This window comes from Strigops habroptila, chromosome W, assembly GCF_004027225.2.
Source record: "Strigops habroptila isolate Jane chromosome W, bStrHab1.2.pri, whole genome shotgun sequence".
NCBI lineage: Eukaryota > Metazoa > Chordata > Aves > Psittaciformes > Psittacidae > Strigops > Strigops habroptila.
The window spans coordinates 5,464,758-5,488,707 of NC_044301.2; the positions used below are offsets into that span (position 1 = coordinate 5,464,758).

Below are 23,950 nucleotides of genomic sequence, written 5' to 3' on the forward strand. Positions count from 1 at the left end.
TTAGCATATTTCATTAGCATATTTCATAATTGGCATTTCAGGTGGCAGAGCCAGATCAGCCCTGTCACTGATGGATTCTGGCTTTGCATCTTCTGTGACATGCTCTTTCCAATCTAAGAGAAGAAAAATCCAATTTAGGATTTGTAGCAGTATTTCTTGACACAGGAATTAAAAAATTGTGACAGAGAAAAATAAAATATTCAAAAAAATGCTCAGAAAATTCACGAAAGTGTACTTAAACCATCTTTACAAAAATCTTGTCAAAGATAATATGGTATCAAACTCAATTATTAACCCTAAACATGTTTAGCTGTTCAGCAAAGATAATGTTAAATCTAGAGCACTGACAGAGATGCAACTCACATATAAACTAGGTCAAATAGTAAAACACATTAAGTTCATTTGGGACTTTGCCCTTTTAATCAGATTTGTGTATAAAAACCGTATTTGTAGGAGATGATCATGTTTAATGTAATGTGTAATACAGAATATGGAGCTGAATGTGGAAATACTGATAGTTCAGTAACTATGGTTCTTTTTACATGTTTACAATTGTGCCCTCTGTGGTCTCTTTCTTCAAGGACTCCAATGCTTAACTTCCGATACTAGTAATTAAGTTCTGACAAATAAAGTAGGAGCATTTTGGCCAGATTTACCTACATTGCCACATGGCTGCATTGCTTACAGTTAGCCTGCATTACATTCAATAACATCTCCTTTCACAGTATCAAACATAGACAGCATAACTTGCTGCTCTGTAGCTCTGGCCTCCCCGCTCCACGCCCCAATCCTTGCACACATACCCCCAACACCAGCTGACCAGGTGCAGGAGAAGCTGCTACTTGTAGATCACAGCAACCAGCTCCACTAGAAGCCTAACTCATCCAGCCCTGGTGTGTTGCCTCCTTCCAGGCTGTCAGATGGAACCACTACCCTGACACAGAACAGCCCACCTTTATTGCAGCCTGTGCAGCACATATTCTGACATTACACTTTTTTTACTTTGATTTATGTCTATTATGGATTTACTCAATCATAGAAATATAGAATGGTTTGGGTTGGAAGGGATCTTTAAAGATCACCTAGTCCAACCCCCTGCCATAGGCAAGGATATCTTTCACTAGACCAGGTCATTGCTTAATTCACAAAACTGACCTTCCTTGTTTGCTCAGCAGCCAGTTCAGAACACAGTATATACAGTCCTTGCTCAGTGGTAAAACCTCAAACCGTTTCCATATAACAACTTCATCTATGGCTTTTGTCTTGAAATATTATACTTACACAGGGCTCTGCTCTTTCCTTTGTTGGATGAGATAGATACTGCTAAGGTGTCCTGACCAATAACCACTTGCAGCAAAAAAATACCTCAAAGATCAAATTATTAGGCATTTTCAGAAATCCCTACAGGTGTGATATATTCTTCAGAAAGTGCTATAAATATACATATTTTGCATCCAATATACTCAAGCATCATCAAGAAGGGACCATATAATTAAAGCAATATTTATGGATTCAAAAGTGTGCTCCTTCCTTCCTCCATTTATAGTATGATTGTATTTCTTACCTATACGATTGTTTCCTTGCAGAATTTCCTTAAAATTTCTGTTTTCTCTACAATTTGTGTTTTCTATACAAAAAAGTGAACTGTAATGGGGGCCATGTAAATATCAAAGCCTCAAAATTGTTTTAAACCAGACTACACAGCTAGTTGTTTGCATGAATAAGCTCAAGAACTTAAACATCATTTGTACTAGGCCTACACTTCACATTTACTTAAGTGACTGTATACAGGAGAATGTAAACAGGGAGTCATTTCCCCACAGAATTTGATCCAGATGCAAAAGGCTAATTACCATTTTCAAGAGCCCAAAGCAATATTTTAGTGAAACATTTATCAGAGAAATGAAAAATACTTGAACAATCCAGATGTTTCTAAGGCTCTGTGGCAGTTTTATGGCAGTGCCTCCCTGCCCTGAGGCTGCCATTAAGAAAAGCATTGTACACATACATACAGTGAAGATATTTCTTCCCACCCCAAAAACATAGGCCTAAGATACATTCAAAGAGATAGTTTACATTATGCAGGAATGTATACTGAGCTTCAAGACTTCTGCGCCATATTCATTTTACTTTCAACTAAGAAACTGTCTTCCTTTGAATATTGATGCATGCACAATAATTGAAGATCCAGTAATTTAAACGATTGTGGAAAAACACTAATCACTGATCTGATTGAACATTAAGAGGTGTTCTGTGCTGCAAAAGTAATTCTCAGAATGGATGAAGAGAAAATATCTCCTTTCACAAGATACAAACTATCCTCTTATTAATCCTGATATCATAGAATCATAGAATCATAGAATAGTAAGGGTTGGAAAGGACCTTAAGATCATCTAGTTCCAACCCCCCTGCCATGGGCAGGGACACCTTGCACTAAACCATGTCGCCCAAGGCTCTGTCCAACCTGGCCTTGAACACCGCCAGGGATGGAGCATCCACAACCTCCCTGGGCAACCCATTCCAGTGCTTCACCACCCTCACTGTAAAGAACTTCTTCCTTATATCTAGTCTAAACTTCCCCTGTTTAAGTTTGAACCCATTACCCCTTGTCCTACCACTACAGTCCCTAAGGAAGAGTCCCTCCCCAGCATCCTTGTAGGCCCCCCCTTCAGATACTGGAAGGCTGCTATGAGGTCTCCACGCAGCCTTCTCTTCTCCAGGCTGAACAGCCCCAACTTTCTCAGCCTGTCTTCATACAGGAGGCGCTCCAGCCCTCTTATCATCCTCGTGGCCCTCCTCTGGACTTGCTCCAACAGCTCCATGTCCTTTTTATGTTGAGGACAACAGAACTGTACACAATACTCCAAGTGAGGTCTCACGAGAGCAGAGTAGAGAGAGGGGCAGGATCACCTCCTTCGAGCTGATGGTCACGCTTCTTTTGATGCAGCCCAGGATATGGTTGGCTTTCTGGGCTGTAAGCGCACACTGCTGGCTCATGTTCAGTTTCTCATCAACCAACACCCCCAAGTCCTTTTCTGCAGGGCTGCTCTGAATCACTTCTCTGCCCAACCTGTAGCTATGCCTGGGATTGCCCTGACCCAGGTGTAGGACCTTACACTTGGCTTGGTTAAACTTCATAAGGTTGGCATCAGCCCACCTCTTGAGTGTGTCAAGGTCCCTCTGGATGGCATCCCTTCCCTCCAGCATATCAACCGAACCACACAGCTTGGTGTCGTCGGCAAACTTGCTGAGGGCGCACTCAATCCCACTGTCCATTTTGCCGACAAAGATGTTGAACAACACAGCTCCCAACACCGATCCCTGAGGGACACCACTCGTTACTATTTTCCAACTGGACATTGAGCCGTTGACCACAACTCTTTGTGTGCGGCCATCCAGCCAGTTCTTTATACACCAAGTGGTCCATCCATCAAATTGATGTCTCTCCAATTTAGAGACAAGGATGTCGTGTGGGACAGTGTCGAACGCTTTGCATGAGTCCAGGTAGATGACGTCAACTGCTCTGCCCCGTCCATCAGTTCCATGGCTCCATCATAGAAGGCCACCAAATTGGTCAGGCAGGATTTCCCCTTAGTGAAGCCATGTTGGCTGTCACCAACCACCTCGTTGTTTTTCATGTGCCTTAGCATGCTTTCCAGGAGAATCCGCTCCAAGATTTTGCCAGGCACAGAGGTGAGGCTGAGTGGTCTGTAGTTCCCCGGGTCTTCCACCTTCCCCTTCTTGAAAATGGGGGTTATATTACCCTTCTTCCAGTCATCGGGAACTTCGCCTGACCACCAGGATTTTTCAAATATGATGGACAGTGGCTTAGCAACTTCATTCGCCAGCTCCTTCAGGACCCATGGATGGATTTCATCAGGTCCCATGGACTTGTGCACGTTCAGGTTCTTAAGATGGTCTCAGACCTGATCCTCTCCTACAGTGGGCCTAAGGTCTTCATTCTCACAGCCCCTGCATCTGCCTTCCAAGACTTGGGTGGTGTGGTCAGAGCATTTGCTAGTGAAGACTGAGGCAAAGAAGTCATTAAGAACCTCAGCCTTCTCCAAATCCAGGGTAGCCAGTTCTCCCGATAGCTTCCGGAGAGGGCCCACGTTGTCCCTAGTCTGTCTTTTATTTGCTATGTACCTATAGAATCCTTTCCTGTTATCTTTCACATCCCTTGCCAGATTTAATTCTGACTGGGCCTTAGCTTTCCTAACCTGGTCCCTAGCTTCCCAGACAATGTGCCTATATTCTTCCCAGGCCGCCTGTCCTCGCTTCCACCTTCAATAAGCTTCTTTTTTCCCTCTAAGTTTCCTCAGCATCTCCTTGTCCATCCATGGAGGTCTCCTGGCCCTCCTGCCGCACTTCCTTCTAGTCGGGACGCAACACTCCTGAGCACGTAGCAGGTGATCCTTGACTATCAACCAGCAAAAGGTATATAAAGATATATAAAGATATATAAAGACCTTTTTACAGTTAATTTTGTTGTGGTGCAATTCTCACTAATGCCTTCATACAGTATCAAAGAAAACATTCTACATCACTATTTCCATAATAACACCAACTCAGCTTTCATTCTGGACTCAAATATAATAGTAATTATCCAACAGCCACTAATCTTTCCATTGTACAAAACATGGCTCCATGCACAAATCCCATTCCTTTACTGTAAACACTACCTTAGTCAGATGGCCCTCCTGTTGTTCCAGCATGTCTCTATATTTTTGTTGAATTACTATTTCTGTACATAATAAATTCAAATACATAAATACTAGCAACTCTAGGAAATATAACCCCACATGCTATTCTTGCAACTTGGACTGCAATTTCAACACTACAGATCTTCAAAACCTGAGTAATTTGATGGGACAATTCATATTTTAAAACAAAATGGAGTTTAAAAACAAGTGCTTTTGTTCTATACCAGACTTCACCATCTAACAATTTTCCATTTTTGCTTGCTCTTATTTCCCCTAGTTCTACGTATACAGCTGAATGAGACAGACTTCTTGTAAACAAATCAGTAGGTAATTTTAGAGGCCACCTGCCCTATTAAAAGAATCAGAAACTCTTTGAGTTTATATAATCTAATCAGTAGACCCCATTTTATAGTCTGTAACAATAACAAACTCCAGACTTTTTAGAAAAATATGAATCTAAATTCTGACATTATCTAATTTTCTATAAAAGCATACAGTGATGTTCCAAAATATAATTACAAACACCAACTTTTTCTTTGAAGGAAAAGACATCTTCTTTTGTCACCTTTATAGAATTGCTGACTATGAAGAATCTATAAAGATGCAAGTAATTAAGATTTCCGTTAATGATGACAAATACATGTTCCCTACCTATCCCAGATGAATAGCCATAAACCACAGTACAAGTTAAATGACACATTCATCTAAAACAAGACAATTAAATTCAAGTTTCCAGAAACAGAACTTTTGGTTAAAATCATCTTACATTTTGAGTTAAGTTGGAGAAATAAGGTAAAGACTCAAAGAAGTGCCCTTAACAGAGCTCCACACTGCACTGGAGGAACCACCTGCTGATCTACTATTGCTTTACTGCTTCAACAAAAGCAGCATGGTACTAAGTTGTTTAAACATTTTACTTGGGGGGGTGGGAGAGAAAACAAAAATCCCAAGCCCAAAACCACCATCACCCCCCAAAACAACAAACCAGCAAAGACCCCTCCCACCAAAACAAAAAAAAAATCCCACCCCCTAAAAAAACCCCACAAAAAACCCCACAAAAACCCCAAAACCCCACAAACAACCAAAAAAAAAAAGGTTGTTTTGTAAAATTTTTAAAGCACAATCTGCAGCTACTCAGCAAAGGTCACAATGTTCCTCAGGAATCTTCCTTTGCAAGTTCCCAAAACAAATCAGTCTTGTATGTAAATACTGGATTTGTAAGAAAATGGACTCCTAAGAAAACAGATGATGAACTACTATATATAATTCAAAATTTAATCTAAAAAGGAATTCAATGGCACAAAGATTTGAGAATTTAAGACTGCTACTTTCTTCTAGAGATATAATGGAAATGAGTGAATAGGAGAGCCTAAAACTTCCTCAACATGAAGCAATTTCTCAGCTCCTCATAAATCATATTGAAATTAAGCACTAGTAATATATAAGTCTTAAAGCCAAAGATTTCTAGCCATACTTGCTGGCCAAGACAGCAGAATATAATAGAAACCTAAAGTTTTTAAACAGCTTTTAACATAACATACTCTGATTTGCTGAATTCCTATGAAGAGGTCTAAGAAAGAACATAAGTGTGAAAGAAAAGTTTCGAGTTTGTGGGCAATTAAAGGGAAAATAGCATGTTTTTTCTCAGCTGATATACTAGCAGATGCTCCAGCACACAGCAGACCGACCCAGAATTCTTTTAGCCCCTCCAAACTAACAAACTCCACAAAACTACATTTAGATAGGACAGGATGGGATTGCCCTTATTGACAACAGTCCATGTTCAAAGCCAGGGATAACATGAAACTACATTTTAAAAGCAACTTTCCGTTGTCCAACTTAAATCTCATGCACTACATACTTGAGAAGTGTTACTTCCAAAAGACTTTCTTTTGGAAAGGAACTCCTTCCTGGGACCCCAATCCTACTAACACTTACTTGTATACTTCAATTTAATGCTATGTGCATTTTTCCCCACGGGATCAGAAAATTTCTCTTTTCACAAAATAATTACATTCCATCAATTCTCATCTAGAATAACTGTGTACTTGAAGCATTTGATTTTGAGGTTTGGGGTTTTTTTAGATAAATTAACATGGTAAAAAAAAAAAATAGTTTGTATATAAACCCAACTTTACGTAACATTTATGCCTCTTTGGCCTAAACCAGAAAAGACATTCCAAGCAATTTTTAGGAAGAGCCACATATCCAATCTCTGCCAGCACAGCTGAGCTCAAACTTGAGTACCTACAGTCATTCCACCACGGGATTTATGCTGCTCAGATTTCAGACACTCATTTCCCAGTGCTATGGGAGATCCCATGCTGCTGGAAGTGCTGAGTTTTGGCTAGAACATAGAACAGGTCACTTTTTGCAAGAGCAGTGATGTTAGCCCAGTTCTATTAAGGCCCTTGCACTACTAAAACCAAGCAACACATCCCCCCCCCCCCCCAAGTCATGCATAATGTTTTGTGAATAAAATGCATCATGCCTCAGTTGAGGGAGGGAAAGTAAAGGCTTCTTGTTTCAGTTCACATTGACCACTTCAGTCAAACTTGCATTTAAACTCACAACCAAGTGTTGTTTCATCCACAAAGAGTAGAACAAACTACTGTATTAACTGGTTACGGAAATATTTAAGTATTTTTAAAGCCTTGGTTTCAACATGGATAGAATCCTCATTTAATCTCTTTTAGTTATTAAATATTACCCGTCTTAAACTTCCTTTCAAGTCTGAATTAAGCAAATAATTTTTCACTCTGAGTTTCAACTGTTGTAACATGATATGATACCTTAGTGCACAATTGCTGCATTGTATTCTCAAGGCAGTTGCACTAAAATAGGAAGAGAGAGAATAGGAAGGAGAGTTTCACATATCTTTGTGACTCCTAGAATTTCTTCTAGTGTCAAAGATGCATGTCTCATAAATCTTAGATAGCATTTCAGTAAAATATCAGATAGTGTTATTGTACACAAGGATAACTCCCTGAAGAGTTCTGAAAAACTACATTTGCTTTTGCTCAAGTTCACTGTACAAATTCAACAACTGATGCAAACTAACACTACTCCACTTGCCAACTTCATCATAAAGCCTCAGGAGTCAAAGGAGCCAGGAAGGCAATACAAAGCTGCCGGTGTATTTCAGTTATGCAGTTCTGGAAGGTGCTAAACACAGCTTGACAGCATATCTCCTAGCATCAGTTCTGCTGTGGCAGGTATCCTCCATTTTTAGAGCCTACAATCAAACAGAGCCAAAAGACCAATATTTACAAAGCCTCAAAAACACACGGAATCATAGAATAGTTAGGGTTGGAAAGGACCTTAAGATCATCTAGTTCCATCCCCCCTGCCATGGGCAGGGACACCACACACAAGACCATGTCGCCCAAGGCTTTGTCCAACCTGGCCTTGAACACTGCCAGGGATGGAGCATTCACCACCTCTCTGTGCAACCTGTTCCAGTGCCTCACCACCCTCACTGTAAAGAACTTCTTCCTTATATCTAACCTGAACTTCCCCTGTTTTAGTTTGAACCCATTGCCCCTTGTCCTATTGCTACAGTCCATGCTCCACTTTGAGTTAATAATCTGATTTAATCAATATAATGATGGAAATTTTGTGGTTCTACCGCCTAATGTCTTTCAACTTTTATTACAAACCCAGAAGACAGAAGGCACTCAGTTGAACAAACACAATAGGCACCATGTTACTATTCTGATATGCTACAAATCATAAACATATTATGCTTTAGCAAGTTGGAATCTACAAGGCAAGCCTGTAGCTTGCTCTCTCATATTCACCACTCATATATGAATGCACTAACTGTAGAGTCTCAATCCCACATCAGTAACTGAAAAATGTGTAAAGCAAAAATGAATTATAGGTTGTTTTATACAGATAAAGAAAAAAAATCAAGAAATAATTCTAAATGAAACTACTAAGAGATGACAACTTGATTACCTATTCTTCCAGAGTCATTCATTATATGAAATAAAAATTCATCATCACTATGCACAACTGCACAAATGTCCACTAATCAAAGGAATAAATTTAGGCTACAAATACCATTATTTGCATCAGCTCACAAGTATTTGGGGATATTTCTGAGCTTTGTTTTAAATACTTGGTTGTTTCCAACAGACTGAATGAAAACTAAACAAAAAATATTTTAAGTGTCCTACTCTCATACACTCCCAACAAGTGACATATTCAGCTAAAAATACAGCAGGGTATAAGCACACTATTAGTACAAAATAAACCACATTTTGCAGACTGCGCCATTCTATACATGTCTTCATAATCAGAGAATCATAGTAGTTAGGGTTGGAAAGGACCTTAAGATCACCTAGTTCCAACCCCCCTGCCATGGGCAGGGACACTTCGCACTAAACCATGTTACCCAAGGCTCTGTCCAACCTGACCTTGAACACCACCAGGGATGGAGCATTCACAATTTTCTTGAGCAACACATTCCAGTGCCTCACCACCCTCACTGTAAAGAACTTCTTCCTTAGATCTAATCTAAACTTCCCCTGTTTACGTTTGAACCCGTTACCCCTTGTCCTACCACTACAGTCCCTGATGAAGAGTCCCTCCCCAGCATCCTTATAGGCCCCCTTCAGATACTGGAAGGCTGCTATGAGGTCTCCATGCAGCCTTCTCTTCTCCAGGCTGAACAGCCCCAACTCTCTCAGCCTGTCTTCATACGGGAGGTGCTCCAGCCCTCTTATCATCCTCATGGCCCTCCTCTGGACTTGCTCCAACAGCTCCATGTCCTTCTTATGTTGAGGACACCAGAACTGTACGCAGTACTCCAAGTGAGGTCTCATGAGAGCAGAGTAGAGTTTAACTATAGAGCCACCTGTCCCTTGGATTCCCTTTTATTAATACAGCTTTTTCTAATGGTGTCCTGGGTTCAGCTATAGCAGTCATTTTTCTTCTGCTTAGTAGCTGGTGCAGTGCTGTGTTTTTTAACTTTCAGCCTGGGAACAACGCTGATAACACCGATGTTTTTAGTAGTTGCTAAGTAATGTTTATTCCAACCAAGGACTTACTCAGTCTCATGCTTTGCCAGGGAGGAGGGGAAGCCGGGCGGAAGCAGAGACAGGACACCTGACCCAAACTGGCCAAAGGGGTATTCCATACCACAGCACGTCATGCCCAGTATATAAACCGGGGGGAGTTACCCGGAAGGCCCAGATCACTGCTCGGGTCGGGCTGGGTGTCGGTCGGCGGGTGGTGAGCAATTGTATCCTCTCCCCTTGTTATTTCACTAATCGTTATTATCATTGGTGGTAGCAGTAGTGGCTTTGTGTTATACCTTAGTTGCGGGACTGCTCTTATCTCAACCCGTGGGAGTTACATTCTTCCCATTCTCCTCCCCATCCCTCCGGGAGCGGGGGGAGGAAGAAGGGAGGGGGGGGGAGTGAGCGAGCGGCTGTGTGGTTCTGAGTTACCGGCTGGGCTCAAACCACAACAGTTCTTTTTGGCGCCCAACGTGGGGCACGAAAGGTTGAGATAACGACAGATCTGACCAGAGTGTGTTTAATCATATTTGTGATAAGCATTCATTGTTACTACTCGTCACAATGGTGATTATTTGGCTCTCAGACGTGTTGCGCTTGATCTCAGAGTTTCAGCATGTTGTACCTTACTTACAGCCACTATTTGCTGTTTTAGTGTTTATCGGCTGGGGGGCCTGGGCTAAGGTTCTTGTTTCACTGTACTTCATGGTAATGACTTGTAATACAATAGACTCATTGATCATGAAACTGGTCTGGTTTGTGCTTCCAGCGTGGCCATCACCACTATACATTGGGAGGTATATAATGAAATATTTTAGCAATTGCATATCTTTTTTTTTCTCCTCGGGGGGTAAACTTACGAAGGAAGCATTCTCTTTCACCCCCCGTTCCCCCACCAGCCTATTTGCAACAGCAATTGAGAGTTCTGAAGGTTTTAGATGGCCTTTGAGTACCCTTGAAACCTGCCTGCTGATTGTGCTGGGGATCAGCACGTTGGCAAACATACGGAGTGTGTTTTACCCACGGCCATCCCGTCGTAGGAACATCCTATTTCGTTTAATGTCAAAAATTCAGCAGTATCAGGTTCGAATCTGGTCTAGGGTTAGACGACGATATAGGAGGACCACCAGGAGATTTTCCCTGAGGCTGGACAGTTATGAGTGGCAGGGTGTGTGGGATAGTATGGGCAAGTACCTAGGCCAGTGGGCCCCTCCAGTGCTTTGGAACTTCACCACTGAACAAGTGCAACATCCAGAAAAACTAGTAAAACACTTAAAAGAGGTGTGCTGTCGTCCTGGTTATACCAGAGAGGGACAAATTTTGGCAATGTGCTGGGGCTTGGCCTATGCCTACAGAGCCCTGCTCAACACTATCCAGCACCTTCAAAGGGAAAAAAATGTCTCTGGATCTGATGGCAAAGCAACAGACAACGCAGCTATGCCAACTACAAGCACAGCAGCTACTCAGACCCTGACCACAACAGTCAACACAGCTACTCCAAGTACAGCAGCTACATCAACCCCAGTGACAAGCACAACAGCTACTCAAACCCCGACAGCAACAGACAATATAGCTACTCCAAGCACTGCAGCTACACCAACCCCAGTGACAAGCACAGTAGCTACTCAAACCCCGACAGCAACAGATAATGCAGCTGTTGGTGTTACTCAACTCCCAAGCACAACAGCTGCACCAACCCCAGCAATAGACATTGCAACCACTCCAATCCTAGTGGCAGACACTGCAGCCACTCCAACCACAGTGACAGACACTGCAGCTAAACCAAATGGCCAGTTTGTGACAATGTCTGTTGCCCCTGTAAGCAAAAGCAGACGAGAGGCACAAAGAGCAACCCACAAAGCGAAGAAAGATGAAGACCCAGTGCCATTACTATATGCAACAGCACCTGAACAAGAGTTACTACTACGTGGGTCAGCGGAAGAGGAAGAAGAAGAAGAGGTCACTTCTCGACCCCGGACCTCAACCGAACTACGGAATATGCGAAAAGATTTCACCCGTCTTCCAGGGGAGCACATTGTCACCTGGTTGCTCCGGTGCTGGGACAATGGGGCCGACGGTCACGAACTAGAAGGTAGGGAAGCCAAGCAGCTGGGATCACTTGCTAGGGAAGGAGGAAGTGACAAAGCGATTGCAAGAGAGAAGCGAGCCCTCAGTCTTTGGAGGCGGCTCCTGGCAGCTGTGAAGGCAAGGTTTCCCTACAAAGATGATATTACCAGTCGCTCAGCCAACTGGACCACGATAGAGAAAGGCATCCAGTCCCTGAGGGAATCAGCCATTCTAGAGATGATCTATCGTAGGCCGGATTCCAGGAACACATCCGTAGACCCAGATGAAGTCGAATGTACACGACCCATGTGGCGGAAACTTACACGGAGTGCGCCATCATCATATGCCCACACATTGGCATCAATGACCTGGAATGACGGAGTATCACCAACAGTGGATTTCCTGATTCGTCAACTCCGAGAGTTCGAAGACAATCTCACCCCTTCCATCATTTCAGCTGTGGAAAAACTGTCCCAGGAGTTCAAACAATTGAGAGACGATTTATCCGATCTATCCAGCTCTCCACGCGTACCAACCCATGTCTCAGCTATCAACAGAAGGCGCCCTACTGCTCGAGAAAGAAAATATAGGAGGTACACGCCACGGGCCACCCTATGGTTTTACCTGCGGGATCATGGAGAAGACATGAGAAAGTGGGATGGAAAACCTACTTCAGCTCTGGAGCAACGGGTGCGTGAACTGAAGAGGAGAACAATGGTCAAGGATGATCCTCCCAGGAAAGCTGCTGCTCCAGTCTCTGGCGAGCAGTTTCCCAGATGGAGCGAAAGAGCTGATTTTACTCCAGCTCCTGTGATAAGGAATACTAATCCCTTTCTACAAGACAGAAGTGGAGAATTTTGTGATCACTATTAGAGGGGCCCTGCCTCCAGCCAGGTGGAGGAGAGGGATAATCGGGTTTACTGGACTGTGTGGATCAGATGGCCTGGCACATCAGTCCCACAGGAGTATAAGGCTCTAGTAGATACCGGTGCACAGTGTACTCTGATGCCATCAAGGTATCAAGGGGTGAAACCCATTTCTATTTCTGGAGTGACAGGAGGATCCCAAGCGTTAACTATGCTGGAAGCTGAAATCAGCCTGACTGGGAGGAAGTGGCAAAAGCACCCCATTGTAACTGGTCCAGGGGCTCCATGCATCCTTGGCATAGACTATCTCAGGAGAGGGTATTTCAAAGACCCAAAAGGGTATAGATGGGCTTTTGGTATCGCTGCCTTGGAGACAGAGGAAATGAAGCAGCTGTCCACCTTACCCGGTCTCTCAGAGGATCCTTCTGTTGTGGGGTTGCTGAAGGTCGAAGAACAACAAGTGCCAATTGCGACCACAACAGTGCACCGGCGGCAATATCGCACCAACCGAGACTCCTTGATTCCCATCCATAAGCTGATCCGCAGACTGGAGAGCCAAGGAGTGATCAGCAGGACCCGCTCACCCTTTAATAGCCCCATATGGCCAGTGCAAAAGTCTAATGGAGAGTGGAGATTAACAGTAGACTATCGTGGCCTGAACGAAGTCACACCACCATTGAGTGCTGCCGTACCGGACATGTTAGAACTTCAGTATGAACTGGAGTCAAAGGCAGCCAAGTGGGATGCCACAATTGACATTGCCAATGCATTTTTCTCAATCCCTTTGGCAGCAGAATGCAGGCCACAGTTTGCTTTCACTTGGAGGGGCGTCCAGTACACTTGGAACCGACTGCCCCAGGAGTGGAAACACAGCCCTACCATCTGCCATGGATTGATCCAGACTGCACTGGAACAGGGGCAAGCTCCAGAACACCTGCAATACATTGATGACATCATCGTGTGGGGTGATACAGCGGAAGAAGTTTTTGAGAAAGGGAGGAAAATAATCCAAATCCTGCTGAAGGCCGGTTTTGCCATAAAACGGAATAAGGTCAAGGGACCTGCACAGGAGATTCAATTTTTGGGAATAAAATGGCAAGATGGACGCCGCCAGATCCCCACAGACGTGATCAACAAGATAACAGCAATGTCTCCACCAACTAACAAGAAAGAAACACAAGCTTTCTTAGGTGTTGTGGGGTTCTGGAGAATGCACATCCCAAATTACAGTCTGATTGTAAGCCCTCTCTACCACGTGACCCGGAAGAAGAATGATTTCAAATGGGGCCCTGAGCAACAACAAGCCTTTGAACAAATTAAACGAGAAATAGTTCATGCAGTAGCCCTTGGACCAGTCCGGGCCGGGCCAGATGTGAAAAATGTGCTCTATACCGCAGCTGGGGAGAATGGTCCTACCTGGAGCCTCTGGCAGAAAGCTCCAGGGGAGACTCGAGGTCGACCCCTCAGCTTTTGGAGTCGGGGATATAAAGGATCCGAGGCCAGCTACACTCCCACTGAAAAAGAGATACTGGCAGCCTATGAAGGGGTTCGAGCTGCCTCAGAAGTGATTGGAACTGAAGCGCAGCTCCTCCTGGCACCCCGGTTGCCTGTGCTGGGCTGGATGTTCAAAGGCAGGGTCTCCTCTACACATCATGCAACTGATGCTACATGGAGTAAGTGGGCCGCACTAATTACACAATGAGCTCGAATAGGAAATCCCAGTCATCCAGGAATTCTAGAAGTCATCATGGACTGGCCAGAGGGCAAAGATTTTGGGATGTCACCAGAAGAGGAGGTGACGCGTGCTGAAGAGGCCCCACCATATAATGAACTGTCAGAGAGTGAAAAGCAATATGCCTTGTTTACTGATGGGTCCTGCCCTATTGTGAGAAAGCATCAGAGATGGAAGGCAGCTGTGTGGAGTCCCCTGTGACAAGTTGCAGAAACTACTGAGGGAGAGGGTGAATCGAGTCAATTTGCAGAGGTGAAAGCCATCCAGCTGGCCTTGGACATTGCTGAACGAGAAAAATGGCCAGTACTTTATCTCTATACTGACTCATGGATGGTGGCAAATGCCCTGTGGGGGTGGTTGCAGCAATGGAAGCAGAGCAACTGGCAACGCAGAAGTAAACCCATCTGGGCTGCTGCATTGTGGCAAGATATCGCTGCCCGGGTGCAGAACCTGGTGGTGAAGGTACACCACATAGATGCTCATGTACCCAAGAGTCGGGCCACTGAGGAACACCAGAATAACCAGCAAGTGGATAAAGCTGCTAAGATTAAAGTGGCTCAGATGGACTTAGATTGGCAACATAAGGGTGAATTATTTTTAGCCCGGTGGGCCCATGACACCTCAGGCCATCAAGGCAGAGATGCAACATATAGATGGGCTCGTGATCGAGGGGTGGACTTAACGATGGACACTATTGCCCAGGTTATTCACGAATGTGAAACATGTGCTGCAATTAAGCAAGCCAAGCAGTTAAAGCCTCTCTGGTATGGAGGACGATGGCTGAAGTACAAATATGGGGAGGCCTGGCAGATTGACTATATCACACTCCCACCAACCCGCCAGGGGAAGCGCTATGTGCTTACCATGGTGGAAGCAACCACCGGCTGGCTGGAAACATATGCTGTGTCCCATGCCACTGCCCGGAACACTATCCTGGGCCTTCAGAAACAAGTCTTGTGGCGACATGGCACCCCAGAGAGAATTGAGTCAGACAATGGGACTCATTTCCGGAACAACCTCATAGACACTTGGGCCAAAGAGCATGGCATTGAGTGGGTATACCACATCCCCTACCATGCACCAGCCTCTGGGAAAATCGAACGGTACAATGGGCTGTTAAAAACTACACTGAGAGCAATGGGTGGTGGGACTTTCAAACACTGGGATACACATTTACCAAAAGCCACCTGGTTGGTCAACAGTAGGGGATCTGCCAACAGGGCTGGCCCAGCCCAATCAGAACTTTTACGTACTGTAGAGGGGGATAAAGTTCCTGTGGTGCACATAAAGAATTTGTTGGGGAAGACAGTCTGGGTTATTCCTGCTTCAGGTAAAGGCGAACCCCCTTGTGGGGTTGCTTTTGCTCAGGGACCTGGATATACTTGGTGGGTAATGTGGGAAGATGGGGAAGTCCGATGTGTACCTCAAGGGGATTTGATTTTGGGGGAAAACAGCCAATGAACTCGATTGTACGCTGTTGCCCGCTCTATAACACTTTTATAGCCCACCAGCTAGATATCTTCAGGTCGCCAGCCATTGACCCTGACTTCCCTCCGATCATCACCTCAACAAAGAATGAATTTTGAGGAAACCAGACGAGCTCAGCAGTGACCAGATGAGTTTGGCGGTATCATCAGCAGGCAACAACCCAACACTACGTACCGTCCCTCCTGCCCTGAAGGACTATTACAAGAGATGGAGCCTGGCATCACGGACTGGATGAGTTCAGCAATTTTACAGGGATTGGTCCATGGACTAGGGAACGATATCTTTCTCTGTGTGTGGGTGTGGGTGTATATATATGTGTATATATGGGACAGGGGTGATGGTGCGCTGAGAGATGTGGGATCTGAGCATGACGTGAATGGTATGGAATAAGGGGTGGATACTGTCCTGGGTTCAGCTATAGCAGTCATTTTTCTCCTGCTTAGTAGCTGGTGCAGTGCTGTGTTTTTTAACTTTCAGCCTGGGAACAACGCTGATAACACTGATGTTTTTAGTAGTTGCTAAGTAATGTTTATTCCAACCAAGGACTTTCTCAGTCTCATGCTTTGCCAGGGAGGAGGGGAAGCCGGGAGGAAGCAGAGACAGGACACCTGACCCAAACTAGCCAAAGGGGTATTCCATACCACAGCACGTCATGCCCAGTATATAAACCGGGGGGAGTTACCCGGAAGGCCCAGATCACTGCTCGGGTCGGGCTGGGTATCGGTCGGCGGGTGGTGAGCAATTGTATCCTCTCCCCTTGTTATTTCACTAATCGTTATTATCATTGGTGGTAGCAGTAGTGGTTTTGTGTTATACCTTAGTTGCGGGACTGCTCTTATCTCAACCCGTGGGAGTTACATTCTTCCCATTCTCCTCCCCATCCCTCCGGGAGCGGGGGGAGGAAGAAGGGGGGGGGGGAGTGAGCGAGCGGCTGTGTGGTTCTGAGTTACCGGCTGGGTATTCCAGAAATACAAAGGCAACTCTTCACAGTTCATTTCTTCTGGGCTTACTCCAGATTGTGTGTCACTCAAAAAAGCTAGCATTTTGCCCTCTTTTGAAGCACTTAGCTTGCTGTTTTCACTTAGCTTTGGTAAGTTGCAAGTCCAGTACTAATTTTAACAGTGCTAATTTTAACATTGTAAATACCTTCCTCACTGGATTGAAATGTCTAATACAGTTCCTTTTTGTTCTTTGCTTTAATAGTAAAATGTTTCTTCTTATAGTATCAGGAGCTGTGCTCTGAAATTCTTTACCAGAAGGCTTGAAGAGCAGAATGACACTTTTTTTTTATTATTCAGCAATCATGTTAGACTTTTTAAGCACATTTTAGACATAGATACCCTTCGGTGCAAAGAAATACTTAAAAAATATGACTTGTCAAGATTACTATAAAAAAAGTGACAGTAGCAAAGACACCTGATATTGCTCAATGCTAGCAAGCCTGGCCACCACAGCTCAAAGGCTCCAGCTCAGCATTCTGAGCAAGTTAAGGTATCACAGAAGTATTGACAAACTTGGTGTTTGACTTCAGAAAAATCCAGCACAGAGAATGTAGACAAGATGTACATAATATAAATGGAAAGCACTAATAAAAATGTCTTAAAAGCTCTTCCTTTTAATGTTGATGGGACTTTTTAAACTGCAGAGTCATTCACACATGCACAGTCATTGCTACAGTGAGAGTTCACTTTCTTTAAGACAAACATTCAGAGAAAGCTGAGCTGAATCCACTTAAGCACACACCGATTTTCACTCTTCTGGTATTACACTTTCCACAGATGTTATGACGATCTTTGAAAATTCAAGAAGGTAAAACAAGATTTCATTTTCAGAAGGGAAATACTGACTTAGGGGAAAAAGTTATGATAAAGCTGAAAGACTGTCAATAAACAGATTTCCAGAGACAAATTACAAAAGCTTTTACTATGGGTAAAACACTTCATATACTCTACTAATTAACACCCCTGTTTGTACAAGTATCAGTAATACTTCCTCCCCCAGGACTTACTCTCTGAAAGGGGGAGGGGTGCCACTCAAACTTGTATGCTGCTTTATTTTAAAGGAACAGATGAGTCTCCTTATTTATCCTCCTCTATATCAGTCCAGAACTATTCTAGCTGTACAGATGTTAAAACGTAAAGGTTTTTTCCACATCAGCTAAGTTGTGGAATCTTTCACAACATCAAACCAACAGGGGTCTGTTTAGTATTTTAAGTTTGTGAGTATTCTGAAGCAAAAGTAAGCAACCATTCTGCAGTTTTTGCTTTCCGGTGTCCTCTGGGGCACAGTTGTTCTCTGACAGACTGGCAGTATTTCTTGTCAGAAAGTGTCAACTGGACTCATCACAGTCTTCAAAAAACAAATAAACCAAACACCTGACACCCTGCTTGCTATGTTTTATTGAAACTAAGGACTATCCACATTTTAGGAGTTCAACTTCAGATTTGGATTCTGTCCTTTCACATTTCTCATCCACTTTGAGCTGAGGGCTCCTGCCAACATCTAGTGCTACAGTGAGCACTTTGAAGCCTTCAACAGTAAACTTCTGTGTACAGCGAGATCTTCCATCAGCAACTGGCTGGAATAAAAGCACAACAGTCTCTGCTCTGTGTGGTATGTTTCACCAAACACAGTATGGATGTTCATTTTCATAAAAGAGAACACTAATTTGGGGATGAAAAGGGAGCAGTCGCCAGCTGCACGCTGCACATGAACTGTGTTATGGGGCCTGACTTCTTCCTTCCCCCTTCTATTTCAAGAATAGAAAGAGGTCACCTTTACTGGTGAAGCAGTTACCTGAGTATCTTTACTGTTTGAGAATTTAATGTTTAGTTTTCATTCAGTCTGTTGGATGACCGGGAATGATAAATCACTATTGTCTGTATACATGGGAAACCAGAACTGACTTACTGAAGTTGATGTTACCAAAGCTCAAAAATACTTAGAATAAGTGCAGTCTTAAAAGGCACATACAAATAGCCCCTAAACCTTTCTAATTCCAAAACAATTCAAGCAGACATTTAGAATACAACAAAACAACCGAACTGATTTCTGAGCTGGTAGAGCATACACAGCACAGTTAAAGAACCGCTTTAAATACAATAACTAAAGCCATGCTTAGTCTTTTATTAAAGGGGAGGGGGGAGTTGAGTTAATTATTTGTGAAAAAAGCCTAGGAAGACAAAAACATACACAAATCATAGTTGCATACCTAAGATATGAAACAGATCCACTGTACTTCTCAATTACCAACCTGGCAGGCTGAAATTACTTATGTCCCAAGCCTTAATTCAGCACTACTTGAACCATGCTTAGTAAGAATGTCCCTCTATTTGCAAAGCTTTTAAAAACAGAGCCCTTAAAGAAGCATAAAAAAGGAGAAAAGGTTGATAAATCAGCTTCCTAGTGACTATGTTAGAAGTTTCCTTTTTAATAAAACATTCAAAAGATACCTACCTTCTCCTTCACCCACTTCAGCACAATCTGGCTTTGTTTCTTTATGCTGTCCTTCTGCCACTTTCACTGCCACTGCTCTGCAAATAACCTCCAGCTTCCAATCCAGAGAGCAGACTCCTGCCTCTAATGTATCTAGCATAGAGACAGATGTTTTACTGATGGATATGCTTTGTAAGAGAGATTTCTTTTGAGTATAAACATGCTTTCTTTGAAAAAAATACATTCAAATAAAATGAGATGTGAAAGGCAGTGAGACCTTGGGCTACTCTGATAAACAGGAAAAAAATGTCATGTGCTTTTATCAAAATAATTGTGGTTTGCTGATAAAATTGTAAAGAAATTGTAAAGAAAGATTACTGAGTGGGAAGAAGACATGACCAATGCCTGGTGCCAAACCTTAGTGAAATGCTAAACAATGCTTCAATAGCACTGAGTTCTTCTCAGATGCATAAAAATTAAAAGGAAGAACTACTTTGCAATTCAAAATATAGTTCACAAAGTTGAGGAACTGACTGTAAAAGAGTATTTTCTTTTAGTCTATGAACTAGAAACACTAGACAATAACACTCACTAAATGCAAAAATGCTGTTCCTGGTCATAAAATACTTCAATTAATTGCATACTGATACACTTTTTCCATTGGAAATGAGCTAGTTTCAAGTCCAAAAGATGCTCTGATCAATATTTTTGCTCTCATGTCCAACAAAAAGAAGTTCTAATAAATACAAACTATCTAACCACTTCTTTTTATTTTTACATAATTATAATTGTGGCCCATCAAGTCACAAGAAACAAAATAGTAATTTCAATAATTCTATGAAAATGACAGAAATCAAACTTCATTATTTAAAATAAAGATTGCCTGCTGCCAAGACCATGGCTTCACACACAGAACACTGCAGCAATACTAGCTTCAAGCATTGCTGCTTATTCATAGTGCCTTGCTACCTGTGTCAACACAAGTGATTGTGAGCCACACTCAGAGCCAGAACAAGGAATTCTCTAAAGAGGGAAGGATAATGCGGTTTAGGCAACAGAGCCAGACAGAGCTCAGGAAAGAGCAATTCCATAAATTACCAACTGTTGAACTTCTGAAGCTATTAAGGATGACAGATCTTAAGAAATGTTTTCTGTTATTCCTTTATAAATTATTTACTAGTTATAAAAAAGAAGTTACTTAAAGCAATAAATAAGAGATTTACCTGTGTCGTGGTTTGAGCCCAGCCAGTAACTCAGAACCACGCAGCCGCTCGCTCACTCCCCCCCTTCTTCCTCCCCCCGCTCCCGGAGGGATGGGGAGGAGAATCGGAAGAATGTAACTCCCATGGGTTGAGATAAGAGCAGTCCCGCAACTAAGGTATAATACAAAACCACTACTGCTACCACCAATGATAATAACGATTACTGAAATAACAAGGGGAGAGGATACAATTGCTCACCACCCGCCGACCGATACCCAGCCCGACCCGAGCAGTGATCTGGGCCTTCCGGGTAACTCCCCCCGTTTTATATACTGGGCATGATGTGCTGTGGTATGGAATACCCCTTTGGCTAGTTTGGGTCAGGTGTCCTGTCTCTGTTTCCTCCCGGCTTCCCCTCCTCCCTGGCAAAGCATGAGACTGAGAAAGTCCTTGGTCAGAATAAACATTACTTAGCAACAACTAAAAACATTGGTGTTATCAGCGTTGTTCCCAGGCTGAAAGTTAAAAACCACAGCACTGCACCAGCTACTAAGAAGGAGAAAAATGACTGCTATAGCTGAACCCAGGACAACCTGGTAATTACGTCCAAAGTGGTTACTTGTGGAATCTGTATTTGCTGTGGAGTCAGGCCATGTTGTTCAAGATGTTTAGGAATCAAGTGTCTATGTGCAATTTCAATTTTTTCTTCTTGTGTGTATCCTTCAAAAGAAAAAGCATATGCTTACTAATCTTTTTTGGTTATACACTACAATATAATCAAATTTCTTACCATTTATAATTGTACCTGTTTGAATTTAACACAAAAGACCTCAGCTATAGTTTAAAAGGCTGTTGGTATGATACTTCATGGTTATTCATAACTTCATGTGAACAAGAACAACAGAATTTTAGTGTTTCAACAATCCCTTTCTTCATTGGAATCTTAAAAAGATGCATCAGCCAACAGCCAGTTAGAATACAAACACTTCAATTAGTGAAAATATTGTAACAGAATGCATCAATGTATCTCCATGTACCTGGAACTGAATTTCCCCAAGTACAGTGCTAAATTTCAGTCTCATGACAGACACCTAACAGAGTGTCCTGGGTTCAGTTGTAGCAGTTATTTTTCTCCTTCTTAATAGCTGGTATGGTGCTGTGTTTTGGCTTTAGTCTGAGAACAATGCTGATAACGCACCAATGTTTCAATTGTTGCTAAGTAATGTTTACTCTGATCAAGGACTTTTCAGTCTCTCATGCTCTGCCAGGGAGGAGGGGCACGGGAAGCCAGGAGGAAGCAGAGACAGGACACCTGACCCAAACTAGCCAAAGGGGTATTCCATACCACAGCACGTCATGCCCCCTATATAAACTGGAGGGAGTCACCTGGAAGGCCCAGATCAGGCTGGGTATCAGTCGGTGGGTGGTGAGCAATTGTATTGTGCATCACTTGCATTTTTTTTTTGTTGTTTGTTTTTTTGTGGGTTTTTTTCCCCGTTCCCCTTTTAGTTTTATATTCTCTCCCCTTGTTATTTCCCTCGTCATTATTATTATTAGTGACAGTAGTAGTAGTTTCATATGGTACCTTAGTTACTGGACTGGTCTTATCTCAACCTGTGGGATTTACATTCTTTCGATTCTCCTCCCCATCCTTCTGGAAGCAGGGGGGATGAAGTGGGGAGGGGGGAGTGAGAGCGAGTGGCTGCGTGGTTCTGAGTTACTGGGTCAGCTTAAACAACGACACATAGGCATCCTGAGTAGTCTCTTCTTATGATTCTGGCCAGTCTAAATTCTTGGCAGGCTTATTTTAAGAAACTGCTTTCATTTCAGGGAAAATACCTCAATGTTGTTTAATGACTTGCAATAGCCACTTTAATGAAAGCACTGTAGTGTTACCTAGAACTTGAATATCTTTCATTCTGGCCAGCAGAACAGGTGGGATAGTAGCTGTAGTGTTGGCTATAGCTATAAAAAGGACTTGGGACAGATCAAAGGCTACATTTAAGTAGTGATTGGTGAAACTATGATTTTGTTCTGGATCCAAGACCTTAACAATAGTGAACACAAATTTGATGTAGTTGCTCAAGTAATAAAAATGTGCCTATTTTTATTATATTCCATTCAGATGTCAAATCTGACTTTACATTCATAGAAGGTTATGAATATTTCTAAACCCTGACTCTCAATATCCTGCCTTGCTCTAATTACTCTGTAACTACATTCCACACCATATGCAAAACAAAAAAAGCTGTTTTCCCATTTGTTCTTTTTACCCTTTTCTAAAGATGGCTGCAGCATTTCTCCAGTCACCAAGTACCTCCTGTAACCAACTCCATGGCCTTTCACAGCTGATAAAGAGTAGTTTTTCAAGGACCCTCAGCATCCTTGGAAAAGCAGCCCATGTAGTCCCATGGACTTATATGAGTAGAATTCTCTCAAGAAATCATGACTCCAGTCCTCATCTGCTGCTGATATAGCTTTTCTTACTCTAAGCACACCAGCCTGAGATCTCACTGTGAAGACCAAGGGGAAAAACATCCTTATCTCCTGTCACTAAATCAGCTTTGTCCAGCCTTTTACTAGTAATGTAGTAGTAGTAGAAGCTTTTCTTATTGCCCATGACATTGCATGAAAGCCTTGACTCTAGGTGAGCCCTGACTTTCCTAACACTATCTCTGCATTTTTCTTTTTTCCCCTAAAATTTCTGATTAAAATAACTGAGACAAAATTAAACAAGCACTGAAGAATAACACCACACAGTCTGACCAACCTCAGAAAGTTACTCCACAAGAGTAGAACTATGGTTTAAACAACAGTGTTGTCTTCCTATTGCTTTTAGTACTCCTTATGTGTGCTAATGCAACACTCACATATATTTAAGCTCTTACTTGACTAAGCTGTTTTTCCGCATTAGGTGATAACTATATATGTGGATCACAGGTGCTGTCTTGTAGGTTTAACAAACAGTGCCGAAAACTGGAAGTTCATTGTATATAGCAATCTACATTTGTCTTCTATATCACCACCTATGAACCACCTTCATTCCACACCCTGCCCCCCCCTTAAAGTACTGTCACACTTTTCCTTCCCAAATGATGAATTATCAATGCTACACCAACATGAGTAGTTCTCATGTTACAAATAATGGGATCTATGCATTTCCTGAGAAACAGCACACTGCTGTCAAAATAATTTATCTGCCTATGCCCAAATGAATGCACCTTGTCTTAAGCAACTTGAATTACAGCCAACAACAGTGCTGATAATTCTAAAAAATGGAATTTGAGCACTTCTTAGCTGGTTATGAAAGAAACTATCCTGAATTTTCATTACTCTTAAAATCTGTTCTGTCTTTGAAAAGTTAAAAATCTTTAGAATAGAAATGTCTTACAATCACAAAAAAACTAGTAAATTTTTTTTAATAGAATGCAAG

General features: G+C 42.7%; 1 pseudogene; it reads right to left on the reverse strand.

The window, feature by feature from the left end:
* The window catches only part of LOC115619235, a 44,893-nt pseudogene continuing 20,943 nt past the window's right edge, over nucleotides 1–23,950 (reverse strand).